The sequence below is a fragment of the Notamacropus eugenii genome, chromosome X (assembly GCF_028372415.1).
Source record: "Notamacropus eugenii isolate mMacEug1 chromosome X, mMacEug1.pri_v2, whole genome shotgun sequence".
In the NCBI taxonomy this organism is placed as follows: domain Eukaryota; kingdom Metazoa; phylum Chordata; class Mammalia; order Diprotodontia; family Macropodidae; genus Notamacropus; species Notamacropus eugenii.
This window is the reverse complement of record NC_092879.1, coordinates 38739345-38753535: the sequence shown is the minus strand read 5'-3', so window position 1 is coordinate 38753535 and position 14191 is coordinate 38739345. Positions and strand designations below refer to the sequence as shown.

Sequence of the window (14191 nt, the reverse complement as noted above, 5' to 3'; positions counted from 1 at the left end):
CCTCACACCATTTCATATATACAAGAGATCCTTGGTGCAATACTACAGCCTACCTATAGGCACTCATCCATTGTTCCTCTGCCCTTCTAGTCCCTTGAAATTTTTATTCTTCTGGTAACATATTGCTCTGTAATTTTCAAGTAAGGAGAATATCTGTGTGAACATCTGCTTTGACAGAAGAGAACATGTCAAGATCACAGAAGGCACTGTTTAATTTCCCAAATGCAGATTTTGAGAATTTTGGTCCCAGTCCATTGTCCATCTGCAATGTAAATCCACTAGATGAAATGTGTCATTTCTGGTTAAGTACAGCGTATCCCAAAAGTCTTAGTGTTGTTTTATGTTTTAACAACTTAAAACAGCACTGAGACTTTTAAACTGTTAAAGCATAAAACAGCATTAAGGCTTTGGGGACGTCCTGTATTCTTCATCTATTTGTGGTTTTATTTTTCCCTAGGTGTATCCAGAGGCTGATATATTTTAAGTGGCTATAGATTTCACTGAGGAGGTCCTATGTTATCCTGGGGGATTAGTGAAATCTTCGCAAGGTTATTTACAAATAAGAAAATCAGAACTACCTTGTTAACAATAGTATAGAGAATTCCTATATCAAATGAGAAAATACCTCCAGTGCCAGTGTCAATATCAGGGCCTGGCACATGGTAGGTGCTTAATAAATGTTTGTGTCTTTCTCTTTCGACTTCATTCAGGACATAGTCCATGTTAGTGAATTCTTTAAGTCTGCTTGATTTTAGGCTGGACACTGATAAACAGAGAATTATTGAACAAAGCTATCTCTGTGGTTGCATGTTTGAAGTAATCTTATATGATCTTAACTTGGTTATGAAAACGATTTATTGGAGTCAAGCCTTGAATGGTGAACTTTGATCTACCAAGTTAAATGTTTTTAAACAATAACAAATAATATCATGGAATTATGTATACACATCAGTCAATTATATTCTTTTTATAAAATCAGACAAAAGGAATCATTTATGAAAGATTGCCTGGTGACTTCTCACATTAGTCTTACTATTAATAATATTTTAAAATAGCATTACACATGCCAAACTTCAATTGCATAAAATTCACTCAAATCAATCTATTCATAAGTTTCTCTTCCTCTGGCTTACCCCATAGTAAATTTGAGGTTGTAGAGGCTTTAAGTAAGTAGTAAGAATTTTAAGAGGTCCAGGGCAGAAGACACAGTCATGAATTGCTTTTATGTCCACCTGAAAACACAAAAGTAACTGAAAATCACGTAGGTACTCCTGAAGGAAAAAAATTATCTTGCGCAAATTTCCTACCAAATTAGAAACATCTTCTATAAGTCTATATCCACAGAATTGTCAAAATTATAGGCCAAGTCCTCTTTGCGAGTGACAAAAGAAAGTGCACAAAATAGTCTTACTCAAAGTCACAAAAAAAACCCCATCAGCTTTCCACTATGAGCCAAGAAGAGGCTTAATAGAGTTATATGGTATGTGAAAATGCTGCTCCCCATGCAGAAGTAATTGGACGTACTTGCTCAGATCCACACAGTTTCATTTGGGAGAGTGGAAAGGGGAAGTGAGAACAGAAGGGAGTAGGCAAGAAGACAGCTGACAAACTGGCTTCATAAACTGCCAGACAGACTTGCTGCCTCTACCTAGGCAGCAAGGCATTTTCCTACAGTCTGTGATTTGAGGAGCCAAAAAAATCAACATCACTAAGAATGCTTCTGCCACTGGCCTGGTTCAGTGCTTCTAATTTCACCAATGGGTCATTTTGGGGAGTTGAAGCTTTGCTAAATATCAGACTCTGCCTGTGCCTGACTTGTGACCAGGTCTACAGAGCTTCTCAGCAATGACTTCCCTCCTCCATGGAAAGGATTGTATGAAGAACTTGACCCTTCTAATCACTCACCTCCATGTGCAGAAATTTCCTAAACTGCTGACAGTCTGTAGAATTATTCCACACATTTTAGCATATTCATATTCCTCCAACTTACCCTATTCCACTGATGGTAGACGAACTCCTCTATGCACCTTCTCCTTTCTGATCCTTCATTCTATCTACCTCAACCCTATGCTTCCAATGTCTTACACCTTCTTCTCTACCCTCTATAATTTCAACTCAATAATTAACAAATTTCTTTTCATTTTAGACCTCTTTTCCTTTTGTCCCGGGCATACACTGAGACCTAGCTTCCTCCCCACCCCTCAACCCATGAAAGAGTGTTCCTGGCCTTCCTTTCCAATACTATTCCCTCCACATACCCTTTCTCTCATACACCCTAATTCATTGATTTCAATAGGGCGAGTGGTTTACAAAACTCCTGGCTGCCCATTTCGCTTCTAGGCTGGCATTCAACTACCATTATCCAGCAACATTTTTTGATTTTCCCTTTATCCAAATTTATCACTCAGTAAAGAGTCTAGAGGCATATATATGTGTGTATATAGACATGTATGTTTACATATATGTATATACATAAATGTATGTACAAAGATATATGCATGTATGTATTGTGTGTGAGTGTGTGTGTGTGTATATCCTCATGATATTTGCTCTCTTTTTAGTGATTTCAGTTACTGGTACACAGTCTCCTTATCTACTAAACTCCTACCCTCATACTAGGAGCCATCAACATACAAATTTATATTCTTTCAACTATCTTAACTTCCTAATTCATCCATCTACTCAACCCCTATGATGTACGTGATGTTCATTCCTCCTCAGCAACATGCAGGGATGGTCATACTGGAACCTTGATCTTACCATTACCAAAGTGTTCCATGTTCAAGAACTGGAAAATTCAATAATCTAATAATCATTTATCATTTTATTTTTTGTGCCTTGCTACTCCTAAACATATTCTTGATCAGTACTATAACTTCTAAGTAGTTTATCCTTCATTACTTTCCCAGGTTATCATCCCTGCTCTGGCTATAAACTCTCCTCCATTCTCAGTCTGTAGCCTGAGCTTGGTACTACAATAGCAAAAAGCAGTGATAACAAACACAAATCTGTATAAAGTCCAGGATGAGACCTAAATAAGTTAGATCTTCCCAAGAGTCTTTAAAGATGAAATGTGAAGGAGGAAAAGAAATAGACTGAAAATAGAACAGATTTGTCAGAATTGCTATAATCTATTTCTATCTTCCCTAACAATGTAAAAATAAAATCTGAAGGGGAAAATACAGGCAATACTACCATCCAATATAAGGAAGTTAAGAGGAAACCAACAACTTAATTGTACTTAGAACATTTTTTTCTTTAGAAACATTTTAAGCATATGTTGAAGATGCCCTTGACAAAAATATGTTAAAGAAACAACAGGAAGGCTTTGCAAATGATCTTCTACAACTTATTTGATCGTTAGTTACCCAACTGATCAAAAACTGGAGAGAATGCAAAATCCTAAAAACTTCCCTGGTTGTAGCTTTTTCTCATTTTCCTTACTTCCACCTTATCCTTCCCCTGTGTGTTTGTTTGGGGCCTTTCCCTCTTTCATGTAAATTAAAATTTGCTATAATAAAGTGTTTTTTTCAGTAGGTCTATGTGGTTCTCTTGTAGAATCCTCTCTAAGTCCTATAATGACTGTTAAATACTGGAACTGAAACGTTGTCTTTCAAGATTTCTTGATAATGATAAATATAACTTTTCAACGTCCCTCTGATTATTAACATCAAGCAAGCCATAAAACAGAGACAAATATGTTTATTGGAAGAATCTGTAATAGAAATGTCATAGAATTTGTCCTGGACAGGGTCAAAATGGATGAGGGATTCACTGTTGATGGTCTAGCTCCAGACACTCCTATTTACAGATATTATTGGGCTTATGACACGAAGTTCCAGAATATCATTTGACTTCCTCAATGAGATCCATAATTATTCAAAAGATATTGGCTTAAGCATCAAAGTATGAAAAATTGAATGAAATATCTTTTATCCATAGTATGACATTCAGTTAAATTTCCATTCTGATGAATTATTAAATTGATATACATATAGCATCCCTCTGGCTAGCCCTACTGTTCTTCCAAACTATATTCTCAGTTTAGGACTCATAGATAATCCTGAAGGGACAGCTACCCGAGGTTCAAAGTACCATGTATGTCTACACTCCTAAAACTATAGGTCACAGAAACCCCATCCATGTATTTCTATTTTAATAGTCAGCCAGAGGACACAAAGCATAATGAGCAAATTAGCAACAAAACATTTCCTCCAAAAACTTAGGGCACACTTTCCCATGGATACATATAATCTCAGTTCTACAATTCCTTGTTCTCCAATTCCTCAATGTCATTCTTCAAAGAAGCACTATAATTGAAAACCATGCATCCATATTGATGGAATCACCCATCCATTTTAGCCCATAATAATAATAATAGTAACCACTATTTATATAGCATCCTGAAGTTAGCTACATACTTTATATTACACAAACACATATAATTTTACATTAACATGTTTATATAATTTACATTACACTTTCTAAAGCACAGTTAATATATACTTATAGTCTTATATTTAGCTTCCTTTGAGCCATTACAGAAATCCCATGAGAGAGGTATTACAGCCATTATTATCTCTACTTTGTAAATGAGGAAATTGAGACTCAGAGAGATAAAGTGATTTACCCAGAAGCACAAAGTTAATAAGGGTCAGAAGCCAGATTTAAACTCAAGTACTTTACTATATCATTCTGCCTCTCAAAGTGTATATTAAAACATCTACAGATGGAAAGCTAGGTCATTTAACCAATCATCAGAACCTGAGTTTCAGTCCTTCAAAAAAATCTGGTGATTTTAGCATTTTAGCTAAATCTGGTGGTTTTATAGCTTTTTTCATGTAATATAATCACTTTCAATTTGACAGATTTTTCTTGAAAAAAAAAAAGTGATAGTCAGCCCAGTAGTAGAACATATATCCACCCACAAAGCAATGGCAATGATGATCTAAATTGTGAATAGTTAGAAGGTATTTAGGAAACAGCCCCAACATTGTAGATCTCACACCATGATTCCCACATTTGCTCTGTTGGTCTTTAACGGTTAAACTAAGAATATGCTGCCAGAAATTAAAGTTAATAAATTGACTCATAATTGGATCAAACTCAACTGGGTTGAGTATAATTTCCCTATTTTCTAACCTGTTTACAATACATAAAAACCTTATTTTTCACTCAAAGGGGCAATCTTCTGCTTTGTTGGTATAATATCTTTCTCTCATTTTAATTATAAAAGAAAAGAAGGCTTTTCTATCTGTGACCTCTCATCCAGTGGTACAAAATGGTTTAGTAGATTAGATGTTGTCAAGAGGAGGCTTGACCCAAATATCTCAAATCTTTCTCCTCATTTCTGTCTTAATATTTCATTATCTAATATATCTCTTAATTCCAAAATCCTTATCCAATGCCTCATTTTTTGGCATGAAGCTAACTTGAGTTTTCACTAGATCTAGCTAGCTTTGTTTATACCCCAGATCATATCTCACATATCATCTTGTAATGCACTTTGGTCATCTCCTTTCCCAATAATCCTGCTGCTGTCCTCTCCAGATCTCTGAACTTTCTGAGACCATACTCTAAGTAAATAATCTATTCAGCTTTGAAATTACTTCCTTGAGTTAATCAATCAACCAATAACATTTATTGAGTACCTACAATGTGGCAGGCACTGTGCTAAGTTCTAGGTCACACTATCTTAACCAGTCAGTCAATGCTGGCATGGCCCATTATATCTACATATCTTCAAACCCCTGATCAGGGGTGGGGAAACTGACCTCATAGCCACAAATCCCCTGAAAGGATTTGTTCTGTGAAGTTTGGATTCAGTCAAAGGGTCATACTTGGGCACCTAGAAGACCATAGATTCCCCACCCCTGACCCAGACTATGTTTCCCATCCCATACAAATATTCATCCTGGAATTTTTTTTCACTATTTTTTTAACCAGTTTGCACATACAACACCCCCACCCTCATCTATCTCTTATTATGAGAATAACAATTACACCTTGGTTGCCATTGCTTCTAAACGGTGTAGATCAACCAACTTCTCTATGATTTCCTTCAAAAACCCTGTTACTTCCTAAACTGAATCAGAGTTCCTGACCAACACCCCTTTTGTCTATATATCTATATGGATACAGATGTATACATATATATTTTTTCCTCCAACTGATATGCAAACTCTTTAAAGGCACAGAATTTCTTTTTATATTTGTATCCTCAATAATTTATACGATTAGCTTGATCCATAGTAAGTGCTTACTAAGTGTTTTTCATTGATTCATTCAAAGGTTTTGGCTAATATGAGAAGGCTCTTGGAACTTCTGCCAAGCTGAAAAGCCTTCACGTAACAGCTTGGCAACAGGCAGTGTCTTCTTTCTGAGGATCAACATAGTTAAGTAGAAAAGGATATGTTATTGGTAGTTTTGACACTTGGCAGTGACTTCTTTAGAGCTGGAAATCAATAAAACAAAAGGAAAACACAAAATGACCTTTTGTCTTGTAGAGAGATGCTTCTATGGGGTCAATGGCAAAAAAGAGTATGTTAAGAATCAAAAAATTCTTAGACCAATTAACAGAGTCATAACTCAAGTGGACCTTGACTCGCAGCCCAAATATTAGAAGCTGCTGATAAAGTATGAACTCCTACAGCAGCATGAAAACAACTGAGAAAGAAATTAGCAAGAATAGTTAATTATGACAAGAATCCGAGATAGTTCCTTCATTAATGCAACTGAGCCACGGACCAGTTGAGTTCCACCTTCTTTGCCCTACTTTTCCCATTTCTTCTTTCCCCGATGAGGAAAAATATGCCAGGTATGACTGTATATTAAAAAATATTTGGTTCTTAGTGTGAAATTTGTTGTCCAGAGACCAAGGAGGTAACGAACTGAGAGAGATGAATCATATTAATTCTTATATTCTTTCTACCAATTAAATTAGAAGACAAAAGGTAAATGAATCTAGGTGAAAGGATCATAGTTTTTCCTAAGAAGGCAAATAAAAGAATTAGTTTCATTGTGTGTCAAAAGGCAACAAAAATCATCCTCATGAGAGATACTCGGCCACATTATATTGTAGTGTTCATGATGAGCAATTTCAGACGAATAGTTACGTGAAAGTAATTGCAGCTTATATGTAATTGAGGCAGCATCAATCTCACCTATTTAAGTTATTGACATATCCACAAATGGAAACTTGATTTAAAAAAAAAAAAACAGACTTTCCCAAGACTATCACTGTTTCCTGAGAAAGTTTGACCTATGATCATTGTTTTCCTAATAAAAATACTAAAAGACCTTAAAAACTGCTTGCTTCAGTCAGTAGATATTTGATCTCCTCTTGCCCAGCAGAGGCATTTGCCAGTTAGGAGAACAGTTAATACTACTGAGTCATTTATTTAAAAAAAAAATCTTAAAGAGGAGGATGATATGATAAAGTCATTGCTTCTAGACTGCACATATCAACCAACTTTTCTATGACATCCTTCATTATCCTAGTAACTTCCTAAACTGAAGTATTAGGTAATGATTTCACTAACCTTAACTATAAGCTTTAAGAAAAATAAGAAGAGTTATAGTCCTACTGCAGAAATCTCCAATGTCTTTCCTTTAAAAATTATAATGTTCCTTGGGAACAGGATGGAAACATAAATTTTATTCAGAAAAGCCACTATAACCACAAGAACTCAAAAGGATTTTTAAGTAGTTGTGGTCACATTAAATTCTGACCATACTAAGATTTAAAAACAAAGAGTTCCTGCTAACAGGAATATTTTCATGATTTGGTCATATCATGTATACAGTCAAAAGTCTGGGTTTTGTTGTTATTGTTTAAATATAGTTTCTTTTGCAAACAAGGAAATAAAATTCAGTAAAATAATATTTTTAGATGAATAAATTGTAAATGAGACTGGTGGTGATCTGTTAAAAGAGAAAGAAACAAGAATAAATTACATGTTGAAATCATGGATTTCAGCAACTCAGATTATACCAGTCCTTCACACTTGAAACTGTGAAATCTTCACATCATGAGGGTCACAGTTCAGAACTACTGTGAGTTATGCTTTAGAGCTGCTTTATTTCCAATGTCTGACTTTAATATCTCATATCAATTAAGACATCCCTATCATAAAATAAGAATTACTTTAGAGAAAGATTGGCAAGAGACCCAATGAAGTTACATCATCCTGAGGCTTTTAAAGACAGAAAGGGAAGTTGAATGAGCAGGTATAAAGTGAAGGAAAATTTTTAAGTATTTCTATAACTTGTTTTTCTCCCATAAGGACAATGAAACAATTACATTTTAAATCTAGTATCACAGTCCCCTATGTGCTTAGTGAGAAAGTAAAAACTGACAACAAGGAAAAGCAGCTTGACCAGACTATGATGACCAGACCAAGTTGCCTAGTTGAAATTTGTGATATGATAAAATTTTAAGGACATTAAAAGCAATGATTCTCATGATTTCTGAAAGAGGAAAGAACATTAAATGTTTGCAGACAAACTAAAAAAAACTTTTATTATAAAAAGGAAAAATGGGAAGAGAATATCGATGATAGCTTTTTACTTACATTTCCATCACTATGTAAAGTGAGAATTAGCTATATAAATATCAAGAGCATAAATATTATATAAAATATTAAAAAAAGAAAAGAAAAACAACCAGATAAAAAAGTTTATCTTCTAAAAAAAAGGTTCAGCAACCAATGACCTGAGGGTCAAATTCATTTATCTTGTGAGCCATAAAAAAAAACAAGCTATGCATCAATTTTGGCCCTCAGGTCATAGTTTGACAACCCAAGGTCAAGACTATGACATACAGTTGTATGGACAATCCACAAGGCTCATCCATAAGTAATTATGTTTTGGAAAAACACTGTAGAAAATGAGCTGATTTTCTCAATCAACAGAAGGAGGGAAGCCTGGATTGTCTTTAAGAAATGAAAGTGTTTTTAATGACCACAGGATTCTTTCTGAAGAAAAGAATCATTTGTTACAAAACAACACTTGTCTGATGATTCTATATGATAGCTAGTTATGAAGTAAGACAAACCAAAGAATTCAAGTTAAAAATCACCCAAAGCTCACTGTAAAGATACATAGTAGGACTGAGCAGGCTACAAGATGTCACCAATGCAAAATTGTGCAGAAGAAGTAAACTAAAGATCATTCTCAAGGTGTATGACAAGAAAAGAAGGAAATCACCTATAGTTAAAACATAACATAACTTATCAGCACCTACATTCACCATTGGTATCCATGAAATGACAAAAGATCTGGAAGAAAGTCCCCAGCATGAAGGGTGGGTATAGAGCATTTATTGTATGATTTAAATAAACACCATAAAGGATGAAAAAGAATGTATGGGTTGTGATGAGTATTGTTGAAGGACTTACCCATATCAAGGAAAACAAAACCATCAAAGAAATTTAATATTTTCCTAATCTTTCATTCTCCTACCTGAGGATGGTAAATATTCATATTTAGAGTTCTTCTGATCTAGTCTAAAGAAGCTTTTTCAGCCATATAAACATTCATTCAAAATCAACTGTTCTATGCTTAATTCTATGCTAAGAACCATCTCCAGTAGATAGTTCCAGTTATGTATAAATGAATTGTGTCTTCACTCACCTTATAAATTGACTTAAGCCAGCCTGGTTAAATGGCCATATATAGCTGTTTTCAATATTTTCCCAAAAATTTCATGCTTGACTGCAAGAAAATAACTTTAAGGGCATTAACTTGAATTCGTGAACTAAATTTCAACCCAAACTAAAAACTAGAGGAATCTTTGTGACAAAATAATTTTGTAAATTCATATCTCTCAAACATTTAAGTTGTACAGGGTTGTCCAAATAGTGATAAGATGAGGAAAATATTCATTCACTTCTACATGTATTTTTGCAAAATTGTTACTTTGTGTGTATTTGTTGTAGCCATATCATGTGCAAGACATTCTACTATTTGGGTAGAAAAAAAATACAATGGGGGGGGGGGAGGGCAGAGCCAAGATGGTAGAGTAGAAAGATGTACATACTCTAGTTCTTCCCCCATAGCCTGTAAAATACCTGTAAAGAAAGACTCTCAACAACTTCTAGAGCAGTAGAAGCCACAGAATTATGGAATGGAGGAAACTTACAGCCCAGGGAGACCCAGAAGGTAAATGGGAAAGGTCTGTCACATCAGGACATGGAGTGGAGCCAAGCCCAGCCTTGGCCATACAGTGCCTGGAGGAAAAGGGCCAGAACAGGCCTCAGGGGCAGAATCCCCAATAGCTGCAGTGGAGGTTCACAGATCCCTCAACCCACAGGCAACAAAGATACTTCAAAGGTCAGTGAGAGAGCTTTTTCACCTCTGTAATAAGGGAGCAGAGTACTCCCCTAGCCCTGGCCCCAGGCTGCAGCAATGGCAGCAGCAGGCATCAGCTGCTGTGGTCAGGCAGGCAGCAATCTGCATCCATTGTTGGATAAAGTCCCTGGAAGAACTGAGCAGCTGATCTGAACCTCAGGCCAGAGTGGCAGCCCCACCCCCTCCTAAAGACCCTGGGGGAATTGAGCAGCTAATTTGAATCTCAGCCACAAGCCAGGCCAGGAAGTAAACTCCTCTCCTGTAGAGAACCTTGAGGGGTTTGAAAGAGCCCCTGATCAAGAGTTCCCCTCCTCCAAGGGAGAATAATAGCTGACTTGAGAAGTTAAGTGATATATTGTTCTCAGGTGCTCATCCTTGAATTAGGGTGTTGAAGCTCCAGGAGACAAGGCCCCTGCTATACAGAATAACATTCCAATAAAGAGGCCTTGAAGCCTTTCTTTCTACTTATCACCATCTGCCCTGTTTCATGCTTCAATCACTACCTTTATGATTTTTTACTATTTAAGCATCCCAATTCCCTGAATTATTGGCTCAGTATGTCCAGAATAAACTCAGCTTGTTCAGACTGCTGTGTCCTGCCTGTCTCTTCATTCTTACTCTGTGAGCCCGTAACCGCCCTGGACCTGCTGGACTGCACTGGCCACAGCACTCTCCCTTGATTGTGCCACGTTGGAGGAACCTGGAACTTACAGATCCCCAGAGTATACCCTACTCTTGACAAAGGACCCAAAAGTCAAGTATCTGGTTGAGAAAATGCCCAAAAAAGGGGAAAAAGTAAGACTGAAGAAGGTTACTTTCTTTTTGAACAGGTATTCTCTCCCATCTTTTTGGATGAGGAAGAACAATGTTTACCATCAGAGAATGACATAAAAATCAAGGGTTCTGCATCCAAAACCTCCAAAATAAATATACAATAGTCTTAAGCCATGGAAGAGCTCAAAAAGGATTTTGAAAATCAAGTAAGAGAGATGGAGGAAAAATTGAAAAGAGAAATGAGAGCAATGCAAGAAAATCATGAAAAGCGAGTCAACAGCTTGCTAAAGGAGACCCAAAAAATGCCTTTAAGAATAGGCTAACTCAATTGGTAAGAGAGGTCCAAAAAACCAATGAGGAGAAGAATGCTTTAAAAAGCAGAATTAGCCAAATGGAAAAGGAGGTTCAAAAGCTCACTGAAGAAAATAGTACTTTAAAAATTAGAATGGAACAGATGGAAGCTAACGACTTCATGAGAAACCAAGAAATTACAAAACAAAACTAAGAGAATGAAAAAATGGAAGATAACGTGAAATATCTCATTGGAAAAACAACTAACTGGGAAAATAGATCCAGGAGAGAAAATTTAAAAATTATGGGACTACCTGAAAGCCATGATCAAAAAAGAGCCTAGACATCATCTCTCATTTTATAACCAGAGGATAAAATATATATTGAAAGAACCTACAAGTCACCTACTGAAAGAGATACAAAAAGAGAAACTTCTAGGAATATTGTAGCCAAATTCCAGAGTCCCGAGGTCAAGGAGAAAATATGCGAGCAGCCAGAAAGAAACAGTTTGAGTATTGTGGAAATACAATCAGAATAACACAAGATCTAGCAGCTTCTACATTAAGGGATACAAGGGCCTGGAATATGATACTCCAGAAATCAAAGGAACTAGGATTAAAACCAAGAATCACCTACCCATCAAAACTGAGTATAATCCTTCAGGGGAAAAAATGGTCATTCAATTAAATAGAGGACTTTCAAGCATTCTTGATAAAAAGACCAGAGCTGAAAAAAAAATTTGACTTTCAAACATAAGAATCAAGAGAAGCATGAAAAGGTAAATAGGAAAGAGAAATCACAAGGGACTTACTAAAGTTGAACTGTTTATATTCCTACATGGAATGGTAATCTTTGTAACTCTTGAAACTTTTCTCAGTATCTGGGTAGTTGGAGGGATTATACACACACACACACACACACACACACACATACACACATTCATACATACATATAGAGAGACAGACAGAGAGCACAGGGTGAATTGAATAAGAAGGGATGACATCTAAAAAAATAAAATTAAGGGGTAAGAGAGGAATATATTGGAAGGAGAAAGAGAAAAGAGGGATGGGGCAAATTATCTCTCATGAAAGAAGCAAGAAAAACTTTTCCAATGGAGGGGAAAACAGGGGAGGTGAGAGGGAAAAAGTGAAGCTTACTCTCATCACATTTGGCTCAAGGAAGGAACAACATACACATTCAATTTGGTATGAAAACCTATCTTACACTATAGGAAAGTAGGGGAGAAGGGGATAAGCAGGGAGGTGAAAATGATGGAAGGGAGGGAAAATAGCAGGAGGGAGCAATTAGAAGCAAACACTCTTGAGGAGGGTCAAGGTCAAAAGAGAGAATAGAAGAAAAGGGGGGCAGGATAGGATGGAGGGAAATATAGTTAGTCTTATACAACATGACTATTATGGAAGTCATTTGCAAAACTATACATATATAGTCCATATTGAATTGCTTACCTTCTCAGTGGGGATGGGTTGGGAGGGTTGGAGGAAGAGAAGTTGCAATTCAAAGTTTTAGGAACAAATGTTGAGAATTGTTTTTGTGTACAACTGGGAAATAAGACATACAGGTAAATGGGTATAGCAATTTATCTTGCTCTACAGGACAAGAGAGAAGATAGGGATAAGAGAAGGGAGGAGTGTTAGAAGGGAGGGCACACTGGTGGAAAGGGCAATCAGAATGCAAGGCATTTGGGGTGGTGGGAGGGGAGAGATGGGGAGAAAATTTGGAACTCAAAATTTTGTGGAAATGAATGTTGAAAACTTAAAATAGATAGATAGATAAAAAGGAAACCTAATTAAAAACAACAAAATCAGTGCTGTTTCCCTTTAAAAAAAGAAAAAGAAAAAAATTGAAATACTCATTTTACTCTCAAATACATTGTTATGTACAAATATCAAATATGAATTTACAAGAGAACAAGTCACTCTTACTTATTTGTAACTCGCTCTAAGCACTATGTGTAGGAGACAAACAGGAAGATATAAATTTGAAACTGTCTGTAAAACATGCTAGTTATATGACTTAACCACTCCATGCCTCATTTTCTCCATTTCTAAAAGGGGGACAATATTGTCTGAAGTGATTACCCTGCAAGGTTGTTGTAAAGCTCAAAGGAGAAATTGTGTATAAGTACTTTGCACAAATCTCAAAACACTGTATAAATATCAGTAATTCTCAAATTTCTAATGAAAACCATATTTTAAAAGATTTATTTTCTTCTGTCTTTGTAGGTTTCCTTTGCATGGAGTTTGGCCTTCTTCCAATCTAAATCTATTGGATTTAATCAAGTCTCACGGAAGCTTCCAACCATAAAATCTCTGCGGTCATGCTATCTGGAGTCATCTCAGATAATAATCATTTCTCAAATTACCTCTGACTGCCTTCCCATCATAAATATTAATCAGTCAATAAATGCTTCTGTTGTAGCAATTATGAATCACCCATGCTTGTTTGATAATGCAGAGACTCAAACCTGGATTTGTACATTTCAAGGTCTCAAAATCACCAATAAGTTCACAATTATTTAGCAGAAAATTGAATCAAAGGCCACTAAGTGTGCCTTCCTTTTTATTTTCTGTGGACCAGATTTTTTTTTTCTAAAGTGTTTTCATCAGTAATATGAACGACATAGACCAAAACACAGTTAAATGTTAGCCTTCCAATGAAAGGATTTATACTATTTTTTAAATATATTTTCTACTTTGGCCTTTCTGTAGTTTACAATTGTAGTTTGAGTCTCTTCAGGGTAAGACCTAGGTTTAAG

General features: G+C 36.0%; 1 long non-coding RNA gene across 1 annotated transcript in view; it reads left to right on the top strand.

The window, feature by feature from the left end:
• LOC140515407 (uncharacterized) overlaps window positions 1-13952 on the top strand; it is a 112146-nt gene extending 98194 nt beyond the window's left edge. The window contains exon 3 of the long non-coding RNA XR_011971011.1: window positions 13659-13952. This is a non-coding gene — a long non-coding RNA (uncharacterized lncRNA). The remainder of the gene's footprint in view (window positions 1-13658) is intronic.
• The last annotated feature ends 239 nt before the right edge of the window (window positions 13953-14191 follow it).